Genomic DNA, 13,238 nt, shown 5'->3' on the forward strand with positions numbered 1-13,238 from the left:
AAACAAATCAAATAGCAGAAATGTTGTAGCAAACACACTCGCCTTTTATTGTGTACTGTCCAGTGACACACATAAGAAAACTTGTAAATGGGGACACAGGAGCAGCAGATGTCCTCACTTGTTGGATGGTGTTACTGTCAAAATACCGTAGAAATGCTTTATAAACATTGTCCAAAAGTTAGGAGTGTCAGTTCAAGCAGGGATGGAACTGACATAGTCTGTGGTAAGGCAAATGAAGTTCAAACTTGTATGTCCATGGTTTGATAGTAAGAATGCAAAGTGTGTGTTGCTCTCCGTTAATCGGGGGGGGGGGGTTGGAGGTATGTGCTTATTATTAGTCCTATAAACCAGTTATCCAATTCCATGAAATGTTATTGAAAAGTCCCAATATGTTACTCATTTCCTTAAATCACGCCACATTTGCAATCACCAGAAGAGCAGCTATTAACCACACAACATGACGACAGAGAGTCTGGCACAAACCACTTGAAAAACCAGTAAACCTCATAGCATTGGGATGATTAGTGTCTATCACAGTCAACAGGTTGAACAATCACTTCAAAAATTAGGTTATTTTCATTTGTAATCATTATAGAAATGGGAACAGTAAGGACGCAATTTACTTCATTACTATTGATGTGGCAGGTGGTGAATCAATCAGTGATTGCTTTATTCAAGATGAAACTATTATGTTTTACTATAATATCATCATCAAAACAGGTCAACATATTGCAAATTACTGGTCTATATGGGCAGAGATTTTAATATCTGTGATCTGAGAGAAACACTAGTCCAATACCAAGCGTTTTTTATCATTTGAAAATATTTTCAATAACAGTAATTGGAAATTAAGTTTTGAGATGTGATTAAATTTGACAAAATGATGACCCCATTGAATGCTCTTGACACAAACTTGATGAGATCTAATAGTGACACATGTAGATCAAGTGTTTTTATTATGTTTTAAACAGTGGTATGATTTGTCATAGCAGCTTGTCAAGTGAGTTGGTGTACTCAGATAATTGGATGACTGATTATTAGAAATAATGCATTTATTATTTCTAAAGTGTCCATATGGAAAGTGCTCATGTGAAAATGTATTGAATCTGTCTCAGTTATCATCAACCTAACAAAAAACTTGATTTCAAGCAAAATGGGCCTGTTTTAAGACTGGAACCAAGGAAATCATTACTGGAAAAAGTATCTAAAGAATGTATATTTTGAATGTCAAGAGTAATGAAAGAAAAATAGGCATAGGTTTTTAGAATTCTCTGTAAAACAATTTTGTTCTGAAGCTATGCACTTTAGATCCCTGTCTTGGCTTGAGTGCCTATATCATATCATCATGTAGGCATTTTGCCTCATAGTTTTTAGTTTCATATAAAGAAAATAGTCGGGTAGTCAAGTACCATCTTATATGCACAGTGTACTGATCAATATGCTTTTAGTTTGAGGCAAATCATTCAAACTTTTTCAGAATACATCAACTTTTAGTTTCCTTGTATTTTATTGTTTTAGTCAGTATAGTAAGTTGAGTAAAAGTGCTTATGAATATGTATTTTTACCAATGTGTAAGGTTCCAAAGTATATCATATAACATAATTTGCCCTGAAACTTGGCCTAAAAAGCATTCCCCGTGTCTTCTAGATTATATAACTTATACCCTGTCTTGTCATGCTAATTTAACAATTTGTATAGTCAATTAGGGTTGTACATTCAAATTCTATGAGTGCCGTCTTCTATGAGTACCGTTTTCGGATAAGAAATCTATAACAGGTTGACAGGCTAAGACTTGGCATGCATATTAAACTTTGTGTTTACTTATTATCCTAATGTTGGAGCTTATGCTAATTTCCATTGCTATATTTGTTCTTATTATTTCTTACTATTTATTTACCCTTTCTGTTCAAGTTGTAAACATGATTGGGCTATTTCAGTTGAAATGACCTTCATCTTCCACACAGGAAGTGTAAATTTCAAATAGGGTTACCTGAATGAGTAACTCCATTTGAAATCTATCTGTGTGGGAGATTTGTGTCATATCTTCCATAGTGTGTGTATGAATTGAAACTGGAATAACCCATTTTAATAAATTGTAAAATGTGCTGAGGCTTGTGGATCAATGTCTACAATCAACGAAAAAAGTCTTGGAACGCTTATGTAAATAACGGAAAACTGTCACCCCTCTCCCCAGCGCAATGTTGAGAAATACCAAAGTCTTCAGCGGTTTCCCAATGTGTTCCAACATTGATTGATGGGGAGAGGGAAGGGTAAATCATTGTTGTAGATGTCATGCTTGTTCCCAGGCAAAATATACATCATTTCCATGATCATATGAAATTCTGCACGGAATTTCGACAGAGTGTACCAAGCGTTCCAAGGACTTTTTTCAGTAGATTGTCTCTGCCGAATGCAAAATATTTCATCTAAATTTCGTTTTGTCTCATAACTCAAAAAGCGGAATGTCGTATATGAGCTTCTCATTGCATACGATTTGAGAGTGGATCATATGCTTTGGAATCATAACAAAATTGTTGATAAAGAAATTGGTTTCTTTAGGAAGTGGTCACTGCAATCACCCCCTATGCTAAAATACACACATTTCGCAATTATAGCTCTAAACTGCTCTAAAATGTCGTTTTTGTCCCATAACTCAAAAACAGAATGTTGTATGAGCTTCATATTTCACAGGATTTGGAAGTAGACCATATACTTAGGAATCATAATACAATTGTTGATAAAGAAATTGGTTGGTTCAGGGAGTGGGCACTGAAACACCCCCATACCCCAACTTACACGCATTTAATGAAATTGTTATGCTATATATCTCAAAACCGAGAAATCGTTTCAAACACATATCTCGTAATTACGGCTCTAAGCTGCATGATTCCGAGTTCCCTAATTTATTTTTAAAATTAATATTAAAGTTCACCTTCATAGCACTTGTCAGATAGGTGAATGAGCGTTAGAAAAAAGAAAATTGAGTTTTAATTTAATACTAAAACCGCATATGCGTTCTGATTTGTAATGATGTAAATAATAAACTACGACTATCTTCAGTAGATAGCATTAACTTGTTTTTGACATGATGTAACAACTATCTTCAGCAGATTTGTGCTTCACAATTTTGTGTATGTATAATGTGTGGTGTGTGTGCGTGCATGGTGTAGGGCGTGGGATGTATGTGGGGTAGAGCGGAGGGGTTTGTAGGACTATTATGAGATCACATTTAAATCGGAAAGTATTTCATTTGGGAGCTTTTGGGAAAGAAATAAAGAAATGATTAAATAAAGTAATCAAACAGAGAAAGAGAGAAAGACAGTAAAAAAGCAAAAATGTATACTTCATGTATTTATAATAAACAAAATTTTCACGGGTTCACCGTCGCAAATAACAAATGAGACAGAAAAAGTGACACCGCCTGGGAATCGAACCCAGACCCTCAGGTTTACAAGACCTCTGCCTTAACCACTTTCGGCCACGTGAGCTTCATGATTAAGGTGCTTGCAATTTGAACCTATAAGCGGTCACTTCAACTTTTTTTCCACGCTCATGTTTTTATTTATTTAAAATGTCTTTCGTTCATTCTTTCATTGATTGAAACTAAGTATTTTATTTAAAATGTCTTTCGCTCATTCTTTCATTGATTCATTAATTGATCTTTCTTTCCTTCTTTTCTTTCTTTCTTTCTTTCTTTCTTTCTTTCTTTCTTTCTTTCTTTCTTTCTTTCTTTCTTTCTTTCTTTCTTTCTTTCTTTCTTTCTTTCTTTTTCTTTCTTTTTCTTTCTTTCTTTTTAATACAAAGAAAGAAAAAAGAAGCATAGAAAATAATGAATTCATAATTTAGCAATGATTCACGCAATTACAACACGAATAGTCAAGGGTGTAAAGTGGACACCCATAATGGTAATCTGTATGGTAAACTGCTACATTGAACAACGTGCATACTGAGCAGTTTGCCCATGCATTGATATTAATATATACGTATAGATATCTATTTCAATTCAAAATGGTAAACTGCTAACAAATTTCATAAATGCGATCAATGTGTCATTCCTTTTGTATTCAAACATTCTCAATTGGTATAGCCAATGTAACGAACATCACGCTTCATGAGATGCGGCCTAAAAACCATAAAAGGTCGATTTTGGACCATTTTGTCATTATGGTAAACTGATGCACTTTACCATTTGCACTATACAGCTTTACACTTTCCCCGATACCTGACTACTATAAAAGACCAAAACTGGTTACTTCGATTGCGAAATGGCAGCGTGGCGCAACGGCTTAGTCCTTCGACTGGTAATCTTTTGACTATTGATTGATGCGAATGGTTCGAGTCCCCGTGGCGGTCGATTTTTTTTCTTTAAGTGTATTCAATTGTTGCTTTCTTCTTTTTTTTTTCTTCTTTTTTTCTCACTGCAAAAGCGTATTTTATTGTAAATAATATTCAGAAATGAGTTGTTTCAAATTGTTACATCATAATCTTTCTGATTAGATTCGGATAAGCCTATACTCAGCAAACGCAAGTTTTACAGAAAACATTTACATGTTGGGTTATACTATAAAGGGTACAGAACGTTTTAATAAAATTCAAAAACATTTTGAAAAACATGCTGCAAAACATTGTAATATTTTTTTAAAACTATATTTGTAGTGTTTTTGAATTATGAGACAAAAAGCGAGATTTTAGTCATAATTACGAAATGTGTGTAATTTAGCATAGGAGGTGTTTTCAGTGACCATTCCCTAAATAATCCAACATCTTTATCAACAATTTTATTATGATTCAAAGGTATATTATATACTCCCAAATCGTGTGCAATATGAAGCTCATACAACATTTTGTTTTTAAGTTATGGGACAAAAATGACATTTTAGAGCAGTTTAGAGCCATAATTACGAAACGTGTGTTGTTTAGCATAGGGGATGGTTTCAGTGACCACTCCTAAATAAACCAATTTCTTTATCAACAATTTTGTTATGATTCCAAAGCATATAACCCACTCTCAAATCGTGTGCAATATGAAGCTCATACAACATTCCGTTTTTGAGTTATGACACAAAAAACGAAATTTAGATGAAATATTTTGCATTCGGTAGAGACAATCAACGAAAAAGTCTTGGAACGCTTATGCGTGTAAATAACGGAAAACTGTCACCCCCTCTCCCCAGCGCAATGTTGAGAAATACCAAAGTCTTCAGCGGTTTCCCAATGTGTTCCAACATTGATTGATGGGGAGAGGGAAGGGTAAATCATTGTTGTAGATGTCATGCTTGTTCCCAGGCAAAATATACATCATTTCCATGATCATATGAAATTCTGCACGGAATTTCGACAGAGTGTACCAAGCGTTCCAAGGACTTTTTTCGTAGATTGTAGGTGTTGTGCCTGTGGGTAGCGCACTATAAATCAATGCGCAAAATCAGGGTTGCCAAACATTTTCAGCCAATTTCTTAAGCATGACTCTTTAAATTTCACACCAATAAACAAGAATCCACCCAAAATATAACAAATCAGAAATCAATTTTAATGGGCAGAGACCAAATTTGACTTATTCTCTGTGATTTTTTATTTTTAAAAACATCTTTTCATCATAATGTGTTGTTTTTTGTAGCCAAATTCACTGAAAAGGGACTAAAAATATTTTTTTTACTATCAAGCACCAAAGTTGCCCAAACGTTTTTAAATCAAGGTGACCATTTTCAAGTTGCAGGAAGCCTAGTGGCACTTCCCTGGATAACTCAAAGTTGCCTAATTGGCCTACCAACCAAATCACAGATTTTTCAACCTTGAATGTAATCTAAACCTGAATTTGACAAAAATGTTGTAAAGCTGCTCAGTTGTGAACATCTTGACTGAAATACAACAGAACATTACAACTAATGAGACAATCCAATTATCATTCAAGAAGTCCCTGCGGAATATTACTAATAATGTTCCATACATGGTTTGATTTGTGGTTGTTTTATGTAGGTCTTATGATATTATAAATTAATACTGAATTAGGCTGACACAGGTGCAGAGGCAGTAGAGCATACCACTATACTTACTCTATGCCTGTGGGATTTTTCACACTTCCATAGCCAAAATATGTGACAATTTTTGCCATTAAACTCATGATCTATGTCCATCAATCATGTTTAATGAGAAAACTCACTTTTTTCATCATTTTTTTTGTATATAGTGGTGTGAAATGTGTGTCTGTGTCCTGCATAGTCACTAATTGTATTATACCCCAAATAAGAGGTTTGGTATTAACTCTCTGGTATTTGGTATTAACTCTTAATTCTCTGTAAAATAAAACCAATACCAAATTACTAATCTTCTTGTAAAACATTCTGAAGACTGTATGTGACATGATCTGATTCAATCAGACCAAAGTCAACAATAATGAGATCGAGATATCGGCAAAAATATGGAGCAAAAAACAATTAAAACCATGAGAAAATGAAAAAGTTTGAATAAACTTCGCAACCAAGTATGCCAGGAACTTTAGGATTTCAACATCAAATAGTGTCGGTACCAAGTAATTGTAATAACTTAATTTTCAAAATGTTTGACTTTTGTCTGAGTAGATCAGATTGTGTCTTATAATATGAACTTTTTCACATGGCATAAAAATAGTGTTCTCATTTAATAAGACTTGCACTTGGCTTGGATTCTGTTGAACAGTCTTGACTTGGACTCGAACATAAGTGAACTTGACTCCAATACCATTAACTTAACCAACAAATATGAACAAAAGCACTGACTGTTTTTTCAAGCTTTGAACTGTGTGTTGACTTATATAAATGTTCCACAATCAAAGCTAATAAGACGTAAAACACCAGATAATACTGAACTATTATTTTAAAAGAAGTTTGTGTAATTATATATTAAAAATAGTACAATGTAAGTATGCTAATTGTGTTAATTATTGATTCTTACAGATCAAAAGAAAAACTACCCACAAATTGGCATCTCATCACAGACATACAATCTGTCACCAACAGTGTCCTCCAAAATTGCCAAAGATCATCTCAGCAGTAGAGACATATTACGACATGGAACAACAGCCAATAGAGCCGACACAAGTATGGCTTTCAAAAGCGGGTAAAATCATCTGGTGGTAAAGTCATTGCCGAAGTAACTCCATTTGTGAACCAACAACAACTGAGAAACCATCGAACACATGTACCTGCTTTTCCTGTCCAACAGCAACCATCCAGGTCTTCCAGTGAAGAACCACCAAGACTTCCAGCTTTTCAAGTGCCTCCTCCAGTTAGATCTTCCATAGGAGAAGCATCACAACTTAGAGGTTTTGGTAGGAGTATGCCAAGGTTGCAAAGTAATGTAAGGAAACCTGTTGCAATACCAGGCAAGTTTGCAACCTCTCTGACACGTGACACCCAATGTGAGGAGAAATTGCCTGACGGAGCACCTGATATGTATTCTCATTATCAACATTCAAGCCAGATGAACAGGTTAGGTGCTTCCATATCTGTAGAACTTGAGCATGAAGAACTGTCAAATATTCCTTCTACTTCCTCATATCAACATGCCCTGACTAAACCAACTATCAAAAGAACTATGTTTCCTAATGAAAGAGACAGAAATGTTGCATACAATCCAAGAATATTACATGATAATGATGCACCTGAACCATTAGAAGATCAGAACCTACAAGAGTCCAAAGAAATGCAGATTCATTTTGGACATGGTATTAACAAAAGAAAATCACTTGATGGTAACGAAGAGGAAATAGTCGTACAAAGAGGCGAGATCTTCCTTACAAGAGTGACAGATTCCAATAGTTCTCCACCAAAAATATTGAGAAGTCTTCCCAAACTGTCATCAGGTAGAAGTGCTACCAAAGTTGACAGAAGTCCATCGCCTATGAGTAGATGGAACAACCTTGAAAAGATGAGATCAAATGCACTGAAAAAGAATAAGAAGGAATTTATTGGGAAGAATCAAGTACAGGAAAGTGATGGTAAAGCATTGCTTGACAAGCAAGTGAACAGTAAACCATTTCTGAACAAACATGATAAAGCACGATCCCCAGGCAGCTTACCCAAGCAGGTATATTTAGGGAATTCTGATACAAATCTACCATCATCTGCCAGAGCATCTAATGACTTTCATAGTCCATTGAGTTCCAAGCAGATAGCTGTCCCAACCTCTGTGATCAGTTCATCTAAGCACATATGTTCGGAGAAATCTGATCAGATTCTGTCATCGCCTCCTGCCACAACACCTACATGTATGGACTTGCATAGTCCGTCAAGAACAAAACGCATACCTAATAGGGCTCGGTCATCATCTGCCAAATCATCTATGGATTTGCTTAGTCCATCACGAATGAAGCAAACACATGTTCCAATCACTCCTTCAAATATAACTGCATCAATTGCTAAACTTAAGTCCAGTACTCCAGTAACACCAACTAATAACACAGTTCTGCTTTTGAGTGAGTTCCCGACTCCTGATGATACAAATGTGACTCTTACTCCTGATGATATTAATGTGACTCCCATCAAAAATGACATTAAGGAGTCGCCTTCTTCGGATGGAAGCACTTGGAGTGAAGAATGGAACGATGAGATACAAGCAGGATCAAAAGGTGAGGACAGTGATGAAGGAAGCAACCAAGCTTGGCAATTACATAGTCCTACTAAATTAGATGCAGAAAGTAAAGAAAGACAGGTATTTATTAAAAAGGAAATCCAAGATGGAATAACTCTGCATGAGAAACTTTCTGGTGAGGTGGCGAGTCATACTATCACTGTGGTTGGAACAACACAGTGTTATTCCTGTCAAGATTTACCAAAAGTAGCACGAGGGCGGAAACGAAAAGCGTGTGAAGAGTGTCAAAATATGGATGAGCTGAAAGCCGGAGGTGATAAAAGCCGAAAGAAGACCAAGAGAACTGTACGTAAACTTGGGAAGAGAGCTTCAGATCCTGCAGATACCAGTGATAAGAAATTAAAGAGTAAACAACATTCACTGTCATCGGAGAAGGATAAAAAGATGAAGAATACAGGGAAGTCGGCAAAGGGTTCAGCAAAGAAAACACCAAGGAAGACTTTTAAGGAAGAAGCATCCAAACAAACAAAATTAAGTAAGAAAGAAAAACCCACAAAGACCACCACTTCTCCATCCAAATCTGATCAAAATCATGGAAAGCATAAAGGAGATAACACCACCCAAGGAATTCCAATAGGTGATCATAAAACCCAAAGAACACCAAAAAGAGTTCAGACAAAAAAGCGGTTGTACGCAAACAAAAGTAAGCCAAAAGAGGAAGGCCAAAAAAATGCAGCAAAAGTTTCAAAGCTTAGTCCAAGCAGTAAATCACAGAAGAGAACAAGCCCTAAAAACCGAACCCAAGTTGACTGTCAGCGGAGAGCTAAAACAAAAGCCGCCAACCAGATAACTGATATTATTAGTTCAGAAGAAGGTCCGTTATGTATGCGGGTTGATACACCTGAAAAGAACCAAACAAAATGTGTGGCTGCTATTAAAAAAAAACCTAGGATGTCAAAATCTCACAATTTGTATGAAAGAAAACAAGGTCAGTGGCAATCTCATGTTAAAAACTCTCCACATCCAAAGAAGAGAAAAATGGATAATAAGGAAGACAATACTTATTATACCGGTGAAGCTAGCAGTGATGGAAGTGGACCTGCCGAAGCTGCTGATACCAATCTTACAGACAATGTGTTTTGGGATTGTAGTGATAATGGGCAGCAACACAACCACTCACAGGTAATTCCTAATTTGTCAATTGTTTTCTCTATTTCAGGCTCTCCTCTTCTTTTTTTCTCCCTCTACCTCTCCCTCTCTCCCATATTTGTATTTTTCCTTTTATTTCCTCCTTCCACCTTTGCTCTCTATAATGAAAGACAGAGATAAAAATTTATCGCGTCTGACGTTATCTGCCAATCAAATTTGAGCACGGTTTGTTTACAAGTGTTGTGATGATGACTTGCTGCACGCGGATTTATAACCGGGCGCCGTATTGTTAATTTTGCACCTTTCGACATGCAAACCATCTCAAAAGTTAGGTCTTTATAGTAGGAAACTTTCTTAACCGAAGGCACCATGTCCACAATGCCTAGAAAAGCTACTTTTTGCCTTGTAAAAGTACGTAATTTTTCGCCATTTGCTGCTATTCCTTTTCTCCGATCAGCACCAGATAGATCGGTCTTCCTTTTACGCGCTGATTAACCTTTGTAAACCAATCAAGGATCGTAATTGACAGTGACATCAGACACAATAAATTGTTTTTATCTTTGTCTTTCATAATAGTTTTGTCTTGAAGTCTTTATTATAATATATTTATTTTCACTCTTCATACATACACACCTACATGGAAGTGCTACCTAACAAGGCACCAAATTTGAACCTGTAGTGGACACACATTCCTGAAGTCAATTAATCTACTGTGGCCATATACTTTACATACATGATATCGTACTGTCTAATAATGATACATGTATGTCCTATGCCCCAAAAGAATTTAGCTCTAGGCTCCAACACTATAATCTCGGAAGAATAGTACTGGTGTGTGTACAAATACTAAGACATAACTGATTGCAGTCATGTTATATATCGTCTCATATAACATGATTAGGACATAATGAAATCATGTTAAATTTCTTATGTGTATAGGAATTGAAAATACAGGTAATACAAATTTTTTCTCTCTTGCACTTGTCTATATTAATGAGCAGAATGACATATAATCTTTTGACTTTAATACTACTGTATTTCCTTCAGAGCAACACTGAAAGAAAGACTCTGGGGACAGAAGAGGACCGATCAGAGGAAAGTGAAGTGGAGGATGAAGAGGAGCAAATGGAAGAAGATGTAAGTCCATATTCAAACATTTCATTTATGCCTGACAGGACCTAATGGCTATTTTGCTTGGTCCATTTCTAGAAAATGTGTGTTACGGCCTGCATTGCTTATAAGATGATTTTAAAAGATCTTCTCTAGGTAGGGACACATGCTGGGTATTGATTAGCAAAAGATACATTCAGAAGTGGTTGCAAGTATGGATCAAAATCAAATTTTATTTTCTTCATGGTGCATGATTTTGACAAATAAACCTAGAGCAGCATAATATCCTCTTAATTTTTCCAATTCATTTTCATGCTTCTTGGGTACATACTGGGATGTGTGCTAAATGAGGTGGTCCTGGAGGATGTGTGATTCTGATGTCTAAAATGATAACACATTGATTAAAGTGAGATATGATAGTTTAATAAATCAAAAGTGAATTTGTATTTCTTTCAAAACAATACCTGTAAAGATTCTGAAGTTACTGGTAGTGAATATCAAAGAGAAGGTCATTAATGAAAATGCTAAGTTGCTGATAAATTTATATTGCATTTCTTATCCAATATTAGGAGGTTATGCTATTATAGGATTTGATGCTGTGGCGTTAACTACATTATGACTTCGTGGTAGCAACATTGACTGGTTGAGCTGTTTCCATAGAAAATGTTCTGGCTCTCTACAGATGAAGGAAGAAGTTTCGTCAAGTTGATCATCTTGAAGAAGGTGATGCACAAGAAGAAGCCAGTGTCTATCAAGAAGCTCGCTCATCAACTGTGAATAGCACACATTGGTATGGAGATGCACCCATATGGTAGGAGGTATTTGAAGTAATCTAGCTTTGTGAAAGCTCCATGATGAAAGGTTTGTTCCAGGATCATGTTTTTTATAATGCGACTTGTTCTGATCCATCAAGTGTTAAACTGAGTGAATCGACCAAGTCACAATTGCAAAATTGTAAATTTTCTGTAATGTGTCCATAAAGCTGATGTGAATGTACTTTTAAAGGCATGTTCAGTAAATTTTAAGAGTGAAATGTATTTATTGGAGCTTTCAAGTCATACCTTGCTGATAGATCACAGAAGCACTCTTCAATTTTGTTGAATATGCTAATATATTACTATAATTATTTTCTACTAAAATCTCTGTGACAATATGCCAATTTTTTTACTAGTGAAAAAATATGTATATAGTGATTTTGTAAAATGTTTGTAAATATGTCAATAATTATTTGGTAAGTCATTTAGAATGACAGGAATTGCAGGGAAACATCAAGTGTGCTTATTTTGTATTTCATCAAATTATAAAGTGTTAAAAAAACGTCAGGCAAATTATAGAATAGATCTAACAATAAAATTGTTTGAGAAATGTAATCAGAGCAAAGAGGTTGGACAAGGAGACTCTGGATTCTGCCAAATCTGTGTGTGCTGCTCATGGGGGATGGGGTAAGGTACATCCGGATTATTTTGCCATGCTTTAATTGTATTTGCATACGTAATATGTATTGTGCCAATTACATGCACTAATTGTAATGCTCATACTTCAAGGTGTAAATTGTTGTTGATTTTGGCTGCAGGTACACTGTTTCGGTGTTGGCCCCCATTCTTTACAATCCAATATGGCAGATTCCCCACAGCATTACACACAAGCTAGACAGAGTCTGCACTCCACCAGTGTAACCTCTTTGCGGCAGATTGAAAGCCAAAGTTTTAAAATCTCAAAATTAATGTTAATGTCTCGTCTCCAGTTTAAGGTAACATCATGTTGGATTTTGCAGTGGCAGATTCGAATAAATGCGTTTACGTGGTTGTGTTGCCAGCGTATGGACAAATCACCCTTCTAAGTGCGTATATACACCCCTGCGAGATTAGAGATTAGCATGCACAATTCAAATTTGCCATTGTGAAATCCAACATGACGTTGCTTTTAACTTAAGACAGGACAGGAAAATTGTTTCTTTAATGTTTAAGTGTTTAATCAGGATTTGATTCATAATAGTGATTATTTTTGTAATAATTACAACTTCAGTATAATTATAACTTATAAAAGACCATATTTTTATGAAATTATGATTATGAAGAAGTTTTTATGACAATGCTCTGTAAATGTATGGTATTCAATATACGCTTTGTATTCAATATATGTATTCAATATGCTTTGTATTCAATATACACTTTGTAAAGTATGTGGTATAATTTAAGTCATAAAGTGCTACCATGCAAGTTAAAAATTGACAATTTTGTTGCTACCTGTGAATTTTAAGGGAGGGTTGCACATGTTAACACTTGTTCTTTTTGTCTCACATATGGAACAAAAATGCCTGTAATGTGTATGTGAAGACATATAAGTTCAATATAAAACTTGCTACAGCTGACTATCAAATTGTACCACATAGTAAAATGATTGTGTTTAAA

Source organism: Amphiura filiformis, chromosome 5, assembly GCF_039555335.1.
Source record: "Amphiura filiformis chromosome 5, Afil_fr2py, whole genome shotgun sequence".
Classification (NCBI taxonomy): Eukaryota; Metazoa; Echinodermata; class Ophiuroidea; order Amphilepidida; family Amphiuridae; genus Amphiura; species Amphiura filiformis.